Raw genomic sequence first — 12,995 nt, 5'->3', positions numbered from 1 at the left:
TGTATACTTATCGGTACACTGAAGATCCTTATGCAAATTTATATCTTCGTGGACACAATTAAACAAATAGAAGTGAAATAGAAACTCGTTTCGCTTGTTACAATCGAGATTATAACGAGCACCGTATTTTCAATATTTTATATATTTTTCTATATTGTATCCACTTTGCGTAATTTCTGTATCCTTAAATTTGTCGTAAATGGACAAATGTCTGCAATCCACTCGTCAGAGGAGAACCGAAAAAACGAAGGAAGAACGAAAGGGTCACGGTTAGAAAGAGAATACGCGAAGGAAGAGAAAGGAAGAAAGAAAGGAAGGAAGGAAGGATGAAAGAGACGAGAGTTACCTGTGTTCACGTGGCATGTATACACGGTGTAAACAGGCACGTCCGTGTGCTCCCGCGTGGAGCAGGAAGTGTCTCGTAATAAAAGAGTGACTTCCGTCGGTGAAACAATACCGTCCGCGGGATTACCTCGTCCACGGCTCGGTTCCATCTCCTCTGCCTCGTTACCTTATCCAGCCGCTGTTAATTTGCGTCGAAAGTAATTTAGCGCCGTCTCGTTGTCGCTTTTGTTATGATTCGCCGTGCTGTCCCTCGTTGGCAAGCGACCGAGGGGACGACAGCTTTGTTCTTTTGCGCGGGAACGAACAACATTCGAGGAACGATACTAAGAGTTGAATTTCTTCATTTTTCTTTTCTTTTTCTTCTTTTTTTTTTATGAGAGTTTGGTAAGATGAAAGTTTCGACGAAATTTGTTGTAACAAACGCAGCTATACAGTTCGTGGAGAAACGCGATTAATATATTCGCGTCTATTTCTGCGTAGAGAAATTTCGATGGATTTGTGGAGGAAACCGTGGTTTTAGATTAATTGCTTGAACGAGTGAAACTTGAATTTTGTTGCAAGAAAAATAAATATATTTTGAATTCCTTGAACGTCATCGAAAATTATGTTAGAGAAATTGACTTTGTTTTTGAAGGAACACGTTTTTGACAAATAATAAGAAAATGTTATATTTAATGTTGTAATATAATAAATGTATATATTTCTGTGAATTTAGTCAACATTTTCCTCCTATTGTTATCGTATAACCTCTCTCTTTTCACTTTAAGCATCGCTCTTCAATTCTCCATTGCCGAGTCTCACGCTCGATATTTTGTAAATGATCATCCACAGGTGTTGAATTTTACGCTAAAGAAACCATTTAAAAGAGCGACTCGGTGAAATAATTGGTTGGCACAGGATTATTATATTCTCACTTCTTCCACGTCCACAGCCAATTATCGTGTGCCAGTCGGAGATGTTTTATGTATGTTTGTCGCGTTGTCTATTTGCCGTTAATTTCCATCGAAAGTGATTTATTTTCTCGCTTCGATAGAGCCTCGATTAATGAATTCGACGTTACCGGGAGGACGAATACTATTAAGAAAATCGTGTCGAGTTGTAGAACATTTTGTATCGTCTCAAACACGTTTCTCAGTCTTTTAAGTATTATATCAACATCTTGGATCTACTTAATATTTAAACGAATCTCATGATTCAGGTTTTAAAACAAGATGATGCCTTCTTTTATATCAATCCCGCTGTATCTGATTTGGTATTTAAATATCCGTTGGAAACTTTAGATCGAAAACGTAGTTTATATGATTCATACCGTTGAGAAGTTACCGAAATTAAAATAAAAATTACCTCGTTTGATATTTCGGTATTCAGTAGGTCAATTAAATGTCTCTGTTCGGCGTCTATAAAACCGACTCGTAATTTATAAGTTGGAGCACACGACAGTGGAGTTACTTTAATTGCCACGTTATTGCTATTGGCAATGAAACGTTTTTTTACAGCCAAAAATTTACACGATACATCGAGTCTGTGGAATTTATCAGTTGAAATTATTTCAACTTTTGTATAGAATTATAGCCAAGCGAGCGTTGTCTTTGTCCAGGAATAACGCGGATAATATATGAGAACAATTGCTTCTTAAATGGAGGAAGAATTAAGTAAGAAATAATGGGATAATGGAATAAGTACTACAACTACACAGTTTCTAAATTGCCTAGAATGGCAAGTCCAAACGTTTCACTTTCGTACATTGTTTTCTTCTTTTCTTTCGCTCGGGGAATCGAGACGGTAGCTAATTTCTTCGTAATTTTTGCCATGATACAGCTTCCCTCTAACTTTTTGTTTCTCGAGATACTATATTGTCTTAACGTGTGTCAGACTTGAAACTATTTGATGATGTTTCACTTTATCGTTGCTTCTATTAATATCGAGGTATTTCTTATGTTTCTAATCGAATCGGAATTCTCAAACACGAATTTGTTAAAAGTTAACAAGAGTAACAGATAATCGGACTCGTCCCCTTAACTGTAACAAATGGTAAAATTAATTTAGATCCCTCGAAAATACATAAACATCGTCAGTCTGGTTATATCAGTCCTTACATACTTAGACTAAATAAATTATATCGCTGTACAACGTTCATACTTAACACGCACAACTTGCATTGCTCGCGACAAGTTAATAAATCAGAGTCAAAGGCATCGGATTACCAGCGCGTTGAAAGCAAATTTAACAAATTCCAGTTCCTTCCGAATATCGCCACACAGCCATCAACCTTGTCTCCATCTAATTTCGTACGAGTCGTGTACGTACCGATTATACGTAGAGCGAGACACGCGTCTCGTCGAGACATCGTTTGCGATACGTCCCGTTTCTGAAATCACAGGGTCCCGCGTGATCGATGCCTTTCTCGTGCTCGAATAAGCAGCGACGTGTAATCACTTAATCCAACGGTGCAATGGAAACGCGGCGGAATCGTCGTGATCGCGAAGGACCAAGATGGAAGAACGGCGAACGAACGAAGGAGAGAGAAGAAAAGGAAGAAGAGAATGGTTACTCGCACGAGGCAAAGGGACTATCGCAGCGAGAGGACGTTCTGCTTTATCAGTGCAAATGGGATGCCAGCGTGTTTCCATTAATTCAAATCGCGGAGTAAAATCACGGCGCGGAATGTCCATTAAAGTCAAGCGGGGAGAAGTCGTTAGCCTGTTCGTGGCGACGTAAAGTGCCGGGCGTTACACCGTCGGTGTCGCGTTTTAACGCGGAAACTCGAGAAAAATGCGTCAGCCAGGCCGAGGTGAGAGAAAGAGAGAGCTGTTTTTCTTCGTAATAACGTCTTTTAACGATCAGCACCGGTCGGTAGATTCTCCGCCGCGAATCGAGTACCCGCGACGACCAACTGGTAACGCGTTGGAGGAAGATACGCGAAAACGCCAGTCAGCTTTATCTTAACTCTCGCGTTAGGCTTGTCCCGTGTCGCGCGACCTTTTCGTGCTTCGTCCAATCTCCGACGAACGGTTTAATTAGCCTGTAAACCGCGAAATACGAGTCAGATCATTTTCCAGATTCGACGAGCAGTCGATGAATTAATCTAGGTTCGTTCACGCTAGAAAGTATCATAGTGGTCGGAACGATCAATTTTTCATAGAATTTTTATAGATTCGCAATGATAGCTATTCAGGGATTTGAATGTTTTTTTTTCATAGAAATTTTATAGACCATTTTTCTAATCTTTTTCGATCATAGATTTTTGAGGATTCGAATATTTTGTAAAATACGTATGATGGAATCAAGGTGATTTCCTCTGATGATAGCTCTTAAGGGTCGAGAAAAATTTGAAGTAGATTATTCCATAAAAAAATTACCATATTTTCACACTTCAATCTATAATGAATAACAGAAATACGACTTGATCGACTTCTTTGATCATCCGCGTTCCAGAACATAGCGCGCCATGAAAGAAAAACGAGTTCATCGGAGTGGAGAGGGAAAAAAATGTACGAAAGCTACGACTGGCAATGATCACGCAGCATCTTATGGCTATGACTACGACTAGAAAAAGATCACGGCGAGTTAGAAGAAGAACGAGAAAACAGGTGGGACGTTACGCAGGTACTTTGGCGAGGGTTTTTTCTCGCCACGCGAACACGAAATCGTTTAATTCGAACAGGTCGCGCGGCGCGTTCGAGAGGAGACGAACAGGCCCGTGAAATGGACGTTCCGGTTTATCCGCGCGTATAGCGCGCGCATCGTGCGGCTTGTTTCCATTAATTCGCGTTGCGCGACGAACTCGTGCTATAGGAATGCCCCGTTCGAGTCGTTAGGAAGAGAATGGCAAAACGAAACGGGCTAATTCACGACCTTGTCGTTGGATGCGTCTGCAGCGAAATATCGATTATGAACCAACTCGAAAAAGACGATAAATTAGGCTCAATTACGCTTATTAACCCTCGTTTAGATTAGTCAAGTTACTTCGATTCAAGTCGCCCGAATTATTTGATCATACTTTACGTTCACGATACGTTTATAACTACAATTAACATCCATATAGACGTAAATTCTTCTTTCGACAACATTTTAGGCATCTATTTTACATTAAGTATTCTGTCGAATTTAGGATACTTGAACAAACGATTGCAGGCTAAGTAACTTCAATTTAAATCTGCGTTCATAGGAATTATTTGACAGTAGAATGGGTGCAATCGACCATCAGACATCGATATCTTTCCTTTCGTCTTTAAAGATCATAGCAGATCTTCGTTGAAAGAGCGTGGAATGTGTTTTAGCGAGGAATTTTTTTTTTATATTCCTCTTAAAATTACTTTTATTATCATCGTACGTCACAACCTTGACTCCGTTTCAATTATAAGATATTTTATTCGAGCTTAATTCTTTCATTATAATAATCGAGACTAAAAGGGTGCAATGGAAATGAATTAACTGGACTGGACTCGTGCTCGATTCATCGATGCATAAATGAACCATAATATCGTATCAGTAACGATGCTGTGACCCCTATGAAATCGATCTTGCCATTTCAACGTTGGCCGCTTGTCGTTTCTCGAGTTATAAGCTTTAAAGAAGATTATAACGCGTTGAAGTTACTCGTTCGTACGATTTAGGACAATCGCGATAATTCGCGATTATTCGCGGAGAGATTTATGATGACAAAGCGAGATGAACTTAGAGAGCAAAGTTCAGTCAAGTAGGCCATGAATTTCACTTATGCATGGAAAAACTAGACCCGACTATGGTGGAATGCGATCGAAGGCGTCGAATTTCTTTGGATAATTCGAAATACAAAAGTAGCCACGTATCTATAGGTCAAATCTAATTAAAGAGCGTATGCATACGAAGAAGAAATATGCGACGTCCGGCGAAATGTGCGAAGAGTGATAAATGAATTCGTCCAAAAACATTGGTGACAGAAAGGAATGTCGCGAGGAAAAGTTGAAGTTGTTTTATGAGACTCGGTTTTTGCAGGCGGTGGCATTAAGGAGATTTCAAGGTTATTAAACTTTTTACAATGAAAAACGACTTTTAATATGCACGACTGCAGTTTACATTCGTATGGATTTAATGACTACGGTCGTTTAAAGTCAATCGAGGCCACGATGGAAGATAAAGCGATGGTGTCATTTTAATTACCATCATTTTTTATACCTTAATGCCGGTTTATTAGAATTCCGAGCATAGAAATCTGTAATTTTTAATCGCGATTCTATGATAAAAGATAAAAAGAAAATAATAAGCCTCTGATTAACATTCTTGCAAAGCAGATTGGCGTGAATTATCTTCTCAATATTTATGTAGTGTGACATTGTAAAACCCGGTGTTATTCGTGACAATCATTTTTCATACAGCGTTCAATGAAGATTTATGTGACACATAAATATAGAGTTTAAATTCGGAATATTAAAGCACCGAGATAGATATTAATTTTGTTAGCTACGACTGTTAGAACAAATATGTCAAAGTCGAGAAAACTCAGTGAATCGTAGAAATTGTGAAAATAGTCGTCGATGCAGTTGAATATTTCTAGTTTATATCGCGTCATCCACTGTCGTTATTTCTGAATGATTATTTCAGGAGAAACGAAATCAAATGGAAGATTCAACATTTAGCACAAAAGATTCATTTCGTTCTTCGTAAAATCTAAATCAAAGGGATTTATACGACCGACGAATCTCTCGAAATTAGGAATTACTGTTTCAATTAATCGCAGTGATCACATTCATATAATCGTACAATCGTAATTACGAATTAAACAATCCGAAGATAAAGAACTTCTCGAACGAAGAAACAGTTATTCAAAGTTTGACGATGAGTAATTCCGATTTTATTGTAACGTATTAGCTTTAAAAAAATCAACCTTATTACGCGACTATCATAAACAACAACATCTTATCAACTTAATCAACCTATTAATTAATTTTCATCCTGACAAGAAATAAGCGAATGCCTGATCATTTCAGGTATCTACTCACGCATATATCTAACGATCCATCGTAATCTTTTAATCAATTTACATTCCAACAAAACTAACCAGGTATCTGACCACTGTAGGTCATATCTACTTGAGCAGATACGTCCAGTATTATCGTAGAAACCAAATGGATACAAGTTACAAATTATAACACATCCCAGAACATAATACTCGACAGGATTACATTTCAACAACCCTTAGAAATTCTTCAGGTAATCAACGCTGGCAAGAATCCCGTAAAACGCGCGACGATAATTACAGTTAATCCAGCGGGAATAATTCGCGAAAGATGGCGGCGGCGTTGAATTGAATCGGCCGCGAGCGGAAATATTCATTTTCCGCTGGCGAAATCATTTATCGTGACCGGTGCACGGCCGCTGGACGCGGAAGAAATTTACCGCAAAGGAAACAGATGCGTGCCCTCGTGCGCTAGCTTCTTTCCTTTTGATATTTCTTCTTCTCTTCGTGTTCGCGTTCGAGCGAGCTTCTGCGATCGCGCTCATGCGTGAATACGGAATCGCTTCATTTAAGACGCGTTGCCGTGTATCGTGGCGGCTTCCAGAGGCAAGAAGGCGAAAGAAAGAGAGAGAATGTAAAAACCGACGGTTAAGGACATTTCTATCCGTTGCCGCACGCTGCTTGAACAAGCATGTACCTCCTATGGGTTAATTGAAAAGAATTATTGCAGCTTAAAGTTTAATGATCGGTCTCCTTTGCCAGTTGATAGCGATAACCCTTTCCTTCTTTCGTGTTCTTCTCCCTCGTTTTCCTTTTCTTTTCTTTTCTTTCTGTCTTTCTTTTTTTTTCTTTTTATTTTCTTTTCAATTTCAAGTCGAAGAACTCGAAAAGTACACGGTGAGTGTACTTGTACTAATGAAGTTTATCGAGACAGGTTCTTCGTAATCAATCGATCGTGACAGGTTAAGATGTAGACGTAATTTTCCAAATTAAGTTTGACAGCTTGATGCATGTACATATGGCTGTTTTTTCGCCGTGGAAACAGGTTGGAGAAGCAATCGTTCAGAAATTGTTGTATGATTTCGTTCTGAGAGCGGAATAATAGAAATTGTATATGTATGATTTTTTGGGTGGCAAGATGTTAGAAGTTAATTCGAGGAATATGTCTTGTGTGCGCAGATGAGTCTTGTTCTTGTATGTGAGATATTAAGCCTTGTTTCAGGCCTACATAGATATGCTTTTCTCCACAGATATTTCGTATCGTACATGTAGCTGATATTTGTTATTAACTTTTAATTTACAAAGCAAATCACGATATTACAAATATACTTTATTAAAAGAATCGCTCCTTCTTTCAAGAAGGCAAAGGCATAAAAATTGTAACTATAACATTTCAATCTTAAATACATATTTTCCTATTTGTTATTTTATTTTCTATTATCCATTTTGTTCTCTCGCTTGTATTTCAGCGCAACCATTTTACAAAACATTACTAACTACAAACGAAACGAATAAAGGCTGCCATCGATCTTCGTCAAAATTAATATCAGCACATTCTATTCCAGAACCAAGGTAATCAGAGGCACGTACACCAGAGTGTGTAATTCCGTGCAACAGCTGAAACTTCCTACGAAAAATGTAGCTGACACTTTACACAGCGTACCAAATAAATTAAGAATCTAATTTGTCAGATCTTGTTCCAGAATCGTTCGATACCGAATCATGGGAATAAATCGTACAAATAATATCGACGAATCAAAATACTTTCACAATACGTTCTCGTTAAGCAATAACATCTAAAACAGTAATTACAGAACTTCAAATAGCCGATTTACATCATTGCAAGAATCTCGCCAAGTATATCCAGATTTTTGTCGATACTTATCGAGCCAATTTGTACTTCGGTAAGTGGAATAACTAGTTTCACGCGTGCACCTCCCAATATACCAACCCCTGCAAACGAAATCATTCACTGTCTAAAATCCTTTCAGCTCCAAAACTTATCTCGTTTTACATTACCAAGCTCATCACACCGCATCAATTCTACATCATCATCGATCACGACCTACTACAACATTTGACTAAAAAGATCATTAAGAATAATACTTCAACCCCTGTAACTCCATTTCCACGAAAAAAAAGTAACCTAAAGAAAACTGATCAACCTAAATCCTCGCAAAAAGAGTGAATGCGCACTAAGATTGCAAGACTAAGTCTACACGTATAATCGAACGTACATATACAGTTTCCATATGAGTAGGCTGCTAATTTTTATGCAATCTCATATTTTTATTAACACAGCTGAAGGAGTGGAAATCGTTGAATCGGTGAAACGTTACGGCAGGTAATTCGCTTCGAATATTTTCTCTATTTTTGCATTGTATATACGTGTTGTATATTTTTGCGACACTAAATTTTCCATAAATGCATCAAAATGTACGCATTTCGATCATCGAAACGTCCATTCGTCGGAACGACAGTTCGTCAGAGGACGCGTGCACGGCAGTTACAGCCCACCGCAAACCTTCTCCGATCTACGGTAAACCTCTTGTCCAAAGGTTCTCCGGTAAATTCGCGCGGAAGTCGCCTCTCGATAAAGACGAGCCAATATTGCGCGCGTTGTTCACGCGTAGCGAAAGATTACCGATGGCACGCGCGCGGCCAAGCATCACGAATTTAAGATTCCGGCGGATGCCAGCTGGAAAACGGGTCCACGATGCTCCGAATGGACAGAGCGAAAGAAAACAGTCGAGCCAACCGACGATCGTGACTATTAAACAAAAAAAAAGTGAGGAAGATCTGCGTAAACGCGGAATGGTCGGGGACGAAACGCTGCGCGAGGTGCTTTCGTTGGGAAAGGATAGAGAGATACGAAGGTAAGGAAGGCGCGTTCCGCTTTATCAGCGCGCGCCGCATGCCGCGGCGTGTTTCCATTAATTCGCGTCGCGGGGCAAACTCGTGCCGTTGGAATGCCCGTGCTGAGGCCGAGGAGAGAAGTCGTTAGGCCTGCGTGCCGTTCGGCCGGGCAACCGGTTTTCCCATCGGTGATTCGTCGTTAATTCGCCGATGGAGAGTAAGTAATCGCACGCGTACCAACGACCACCTCGAGTGTGTTACACGGTTACCTTCGCGCCGCGCCTACCTCGGGGTTGTTCCGATTTTCCTCGGCGATAAGCGCCGCCACTTCGACGCGAGACGCGAGAAATTCCTTTGACCCTTTTTCGGGCTCGTCGGGAATCGCCGCGTTCCTCTTGGCGCGATTCCAACGCGTGCGCGAGGCTTAACCGTTGTCATACGTCTCGCTATTTTTTTTTCTTTCGCGCGACCTTCCGATTACACTTTATGATTTGTAGAATTGTTATTTATTCATTGAAATGCGGGATCTATAATTGTATACATGCATATACATATGTAAGTTGAAAGATTGAAAAGATTAAAAGGTGTATACGTCACTGAATTCTGAAAAGGTTTTTTCGTTTAGTTTCTCGTTGTTTGATACATTGTTTGATGATTCTTGAAGGCCGTGTGCTAATAATTAATCGACAGGAAGACTCAGATTCAAATCCCAATTTGCAGTTTCAATGGAATTAAGTTTAATTGTGGCTTAATTATACGGAGTTTTATTTCCATGGAAAGATCAAATCTTACTTCGACAAACTTCAACACATTCCTACATTTTTGTTGTTTCTTTAAAAGAAACAATGATCGAGTGTTCGGGTATATATATCGTGTTAATAACTTTTTAATATTAGCGATTCCACTCACCAGATAAGTTCGCCAGCATAGAAGTAGAGGTTCCTTCTGCAACAAAGGCACAAACTAAATATGAAGTGACCATATAATAATGTAATTGTTGGAAGTAACATAAGATTCATACTAAGATAAAAATATCATGCGTACGGAATTACCATATCCAATCTATAGCAATACGTATTTACCAATGCAGCATCGGTTGGTTAATGAATGTTGTGACGCGATCTTGCTTCTCCCACGCGTAATCGACGTATATTAATTGCAGTTTAATAATACCTACACCTTACTCAATGTTTAGAAGTTGCAACACGATGTTATGCAACTTTATTACGTACGCGTTAAATTGTTTTAAGTTACATTGTAAGAAGAGAATTACGCGAATCTCGCTTTAGGGACGTATTGGATAGTTTTCATCGAATAAGCGGTGAGATAAGGAAAATGGAGCTTCGATGAAAATTGCGAAGCTCGCGAACTTGGAATCTTGATTAATAAAAATGGAGAAAAAGTTCAGCGTAACTCGAAAAATAAATTAGTCTTGAACCATTGGATTAAAACAAGATTCAAAATAGTTGGAAGTAAAATACGTTACTAAAAGATTCACGAAGCTATTCTACAAAGAGTGTCTAGTATCGTTTGAGCGGCGTGAGAACTGGCGCCGCGCACTTCATATTTTCTTTTCTTTCCCTCTCTGAAATTTTACAACGCTTCGCTGGTCTTAAATGCGCGTTGACACTTGTCGTTCGAAAAGGTGGACTCGCTTATCTGGAAAAACGAGCAACTGCCGAGCAAAATTGTTAAATATGCCAAGAGACACTCGCGTGGCGTGCACGCACGCGCGATCCCGTATTATTATATTTTACTTCGCGGCGCGCGGAAACCCCAGAATAATTTGCACGAATGAGCCGTAATTATTTAAGGGTTTGCATATGTAAGAAGGGTGGCGGCGACTAACTAACAGCTATAGTTATTTTAGCCACACACATTATACACCAACCTCTATCGATTCGCCTTCGCCTTCGCGAGACGAGCTCGTTTGCCTCTTCCGGGAACCACTGTTCGCAGACTAATAAACCTTTCGCCGATAATTATCGTTGGCACCGCGTGACTTTCCCTTTGACGAGACCGTTTGCTTCGAGAATAACTTCGATTCGTTATCGTGCACTTAGTTAGAATTTATTTAACTTTAGAACTTACGAAAGGAAGTCGTTATTTCTTGAGAATTGCATGTTAAAATCGTGTACTCGATTAATGAAATTAACAAGTTTACAGAAAATCCAGTGGATCGGTTTAACTCCTGAGAGGCTTTCTCTTCTGTTCAAGATTTATTGCATCTATTTGTGAGAACAAGGATACCACAAATTGAAATTGACTTGTCCGTACGAATTTTTATTTCTAACTCGAAGGAAAGATTTAGATATGTTATCCCATATTTTCAAGCTCTGATATATGCTGTTTCAAACTATTATGTGAGACCTTCATCGTAAGAGAACGAAAGTAACTTTCTGCGTGTCTCTCGTAAGCTATGAAGCTGAACGACCACCTGATGTGTAGGCGTCGAAACCAAGTGTGCAATAAACCTGAATCAAGAAAAATCGAACACTTTTTTCTCCTACTCTTTCGGTCTGGACAGCTTCTTAACTGCTCCACTGCGTTACGATTAATTTGAAATCAATCTTGTTATTCGGTTTTAATCTCTCGTATCAATCGTACATCGATATTATACATTGAACATCTCATGTTATTAGATTACGTTTGAAATGTTACATAAATTATTCCGTAGTTAGTAGTTATAATCCATGGAATATCAAGACAAAAAACATATCATTATTTAAAAGTATCTGTTCGTAGATACATATTAATTTTCATACGATGTAATTTAATCATTTGTAAAATTCCTGAAACCAATCTGACTGAAATCGTTGTGTCTGTATTGATTTCTAATTCTACGCTCACGGAATTTGTCCGGTTAATATATTAACATATTCGCTGCCGTTAAAATACGAGTATCATTTGCGCGAGTATGAGAGTATCAAAATTATCATCAATTTTCAATTATTATCAGCCCACGAATTTTCATTTCTAACTCTCGTTTCAACAAACACAAAGACTTTTAACGTTTGACAAAATCTTTTATCGCAAAGTTAGAATGAAAATTATTAAAATTATTAGACAATAACAATAACATTTTTCCAATACTTTCCTCAAGGTAAAAGGACTTTCCAACAAGAGGAAATACAAGTTTCACAGTGGAAAATGGCAACGCAATAAGGTTAAGAAGATTCTTAAAACGACACCTCGAAACCATGATATAACGTTTCCCTGTGTTTTCTGCTGGACTTGGAAGGTTAAACGCCGGCGACGACACCGATTTAGAGAACGCTTTATAGCTCAGGGTGGTAGCGCCGCGTGGCACACGGACAAGACCGCGCGCTACGACAGAAGCGCGACGACGCCGGCGTCGAAGGTGGTGGCTCGAGTGGCTCGGGGGGTGATTATGAGCGGGTAAGTGCCGCCGTCCAGTTTTTACTCCCCGCCGGACGCCCTTCGCCCCTATCGTGGCAACTATCCCCGCCACTTTTGCCATGGCTCAACTAAACCCCAACGGATCAATACGCTAAAACATTGCCATATCGGGACGCCGCCGTATAAAATCTCAAAGAAATAACAGTGGTTTTCGTGTTTTCCTTCGGTCACCCTGTCACATCCCTTTCTTGGTCTACTTTATCGAATTTTCGTCAGCATTCCATCAGATACTGGGCTTTCTGTGGATTTCCTAGGTAATTTGGAAGCTTTGTTTTCATTCGTTAGCAAATTTACGCGGGAAACTGTTTGTCGAGCGATGGAGACGAGTAGGAGGCTATATCGTGGGTGTTCGACTGTTTTCCTCGACGCTGAGGTGGTTGGTTCGAGGGTTAGTAGGGTGAATCATTGTTGCGATGGCTTCTGACGATAATTTGTT

The 12,995-nt window shown here is 39.5% G+C and overlaps 1 protein-coding gene across 2 annotated transcripts in view; it reads right to left on the bottom strand.

The window, feature by feature from the left end:
- LOC117231471 (zinc finger homeobox protein 3-like) overlaps window positions 1–12,995 on the bottom strand; it is a 288,298-nt gene that overhangs the window by 131,787 nt on the left and 143,516 nt on the right. For both annotated transcript variants that reach the window (XM_033489938.1, XM_033489937.1), the window contains exon 5: window positions 10,049–10,084. The gene's annotated coding sequence lies outside the window, so the exon portion shown is untranslated. The remainder of the gene's footprint in view (window positions 1–10,048; window positions 10,085–12,995) is intronic.

Source organism: Bombus vosnesenskii, unplaced genomic scaffold, assembly GCF_011952255.1.
Source record: "Bombus vosnesenskii isolate JDL3184/JDL3185 unplaced genomic scaffold, Bvos_JDL3184-5_v1.1 scf7180000013272, whole genome shotgun sequence".
In the NCBI taxonomy this organism is placed as follows: domain Eukaryota; kingdom Metazoa; phylum Arthropoda; class Insecta; order Hymenoptera; family Apidae; genus Bombus; species Bombus vosnesenskii.
Note: the sequence above shows the minus strand (reverse complement) of the source record. Positions and strands in the feature narration are given on the sequence as shown.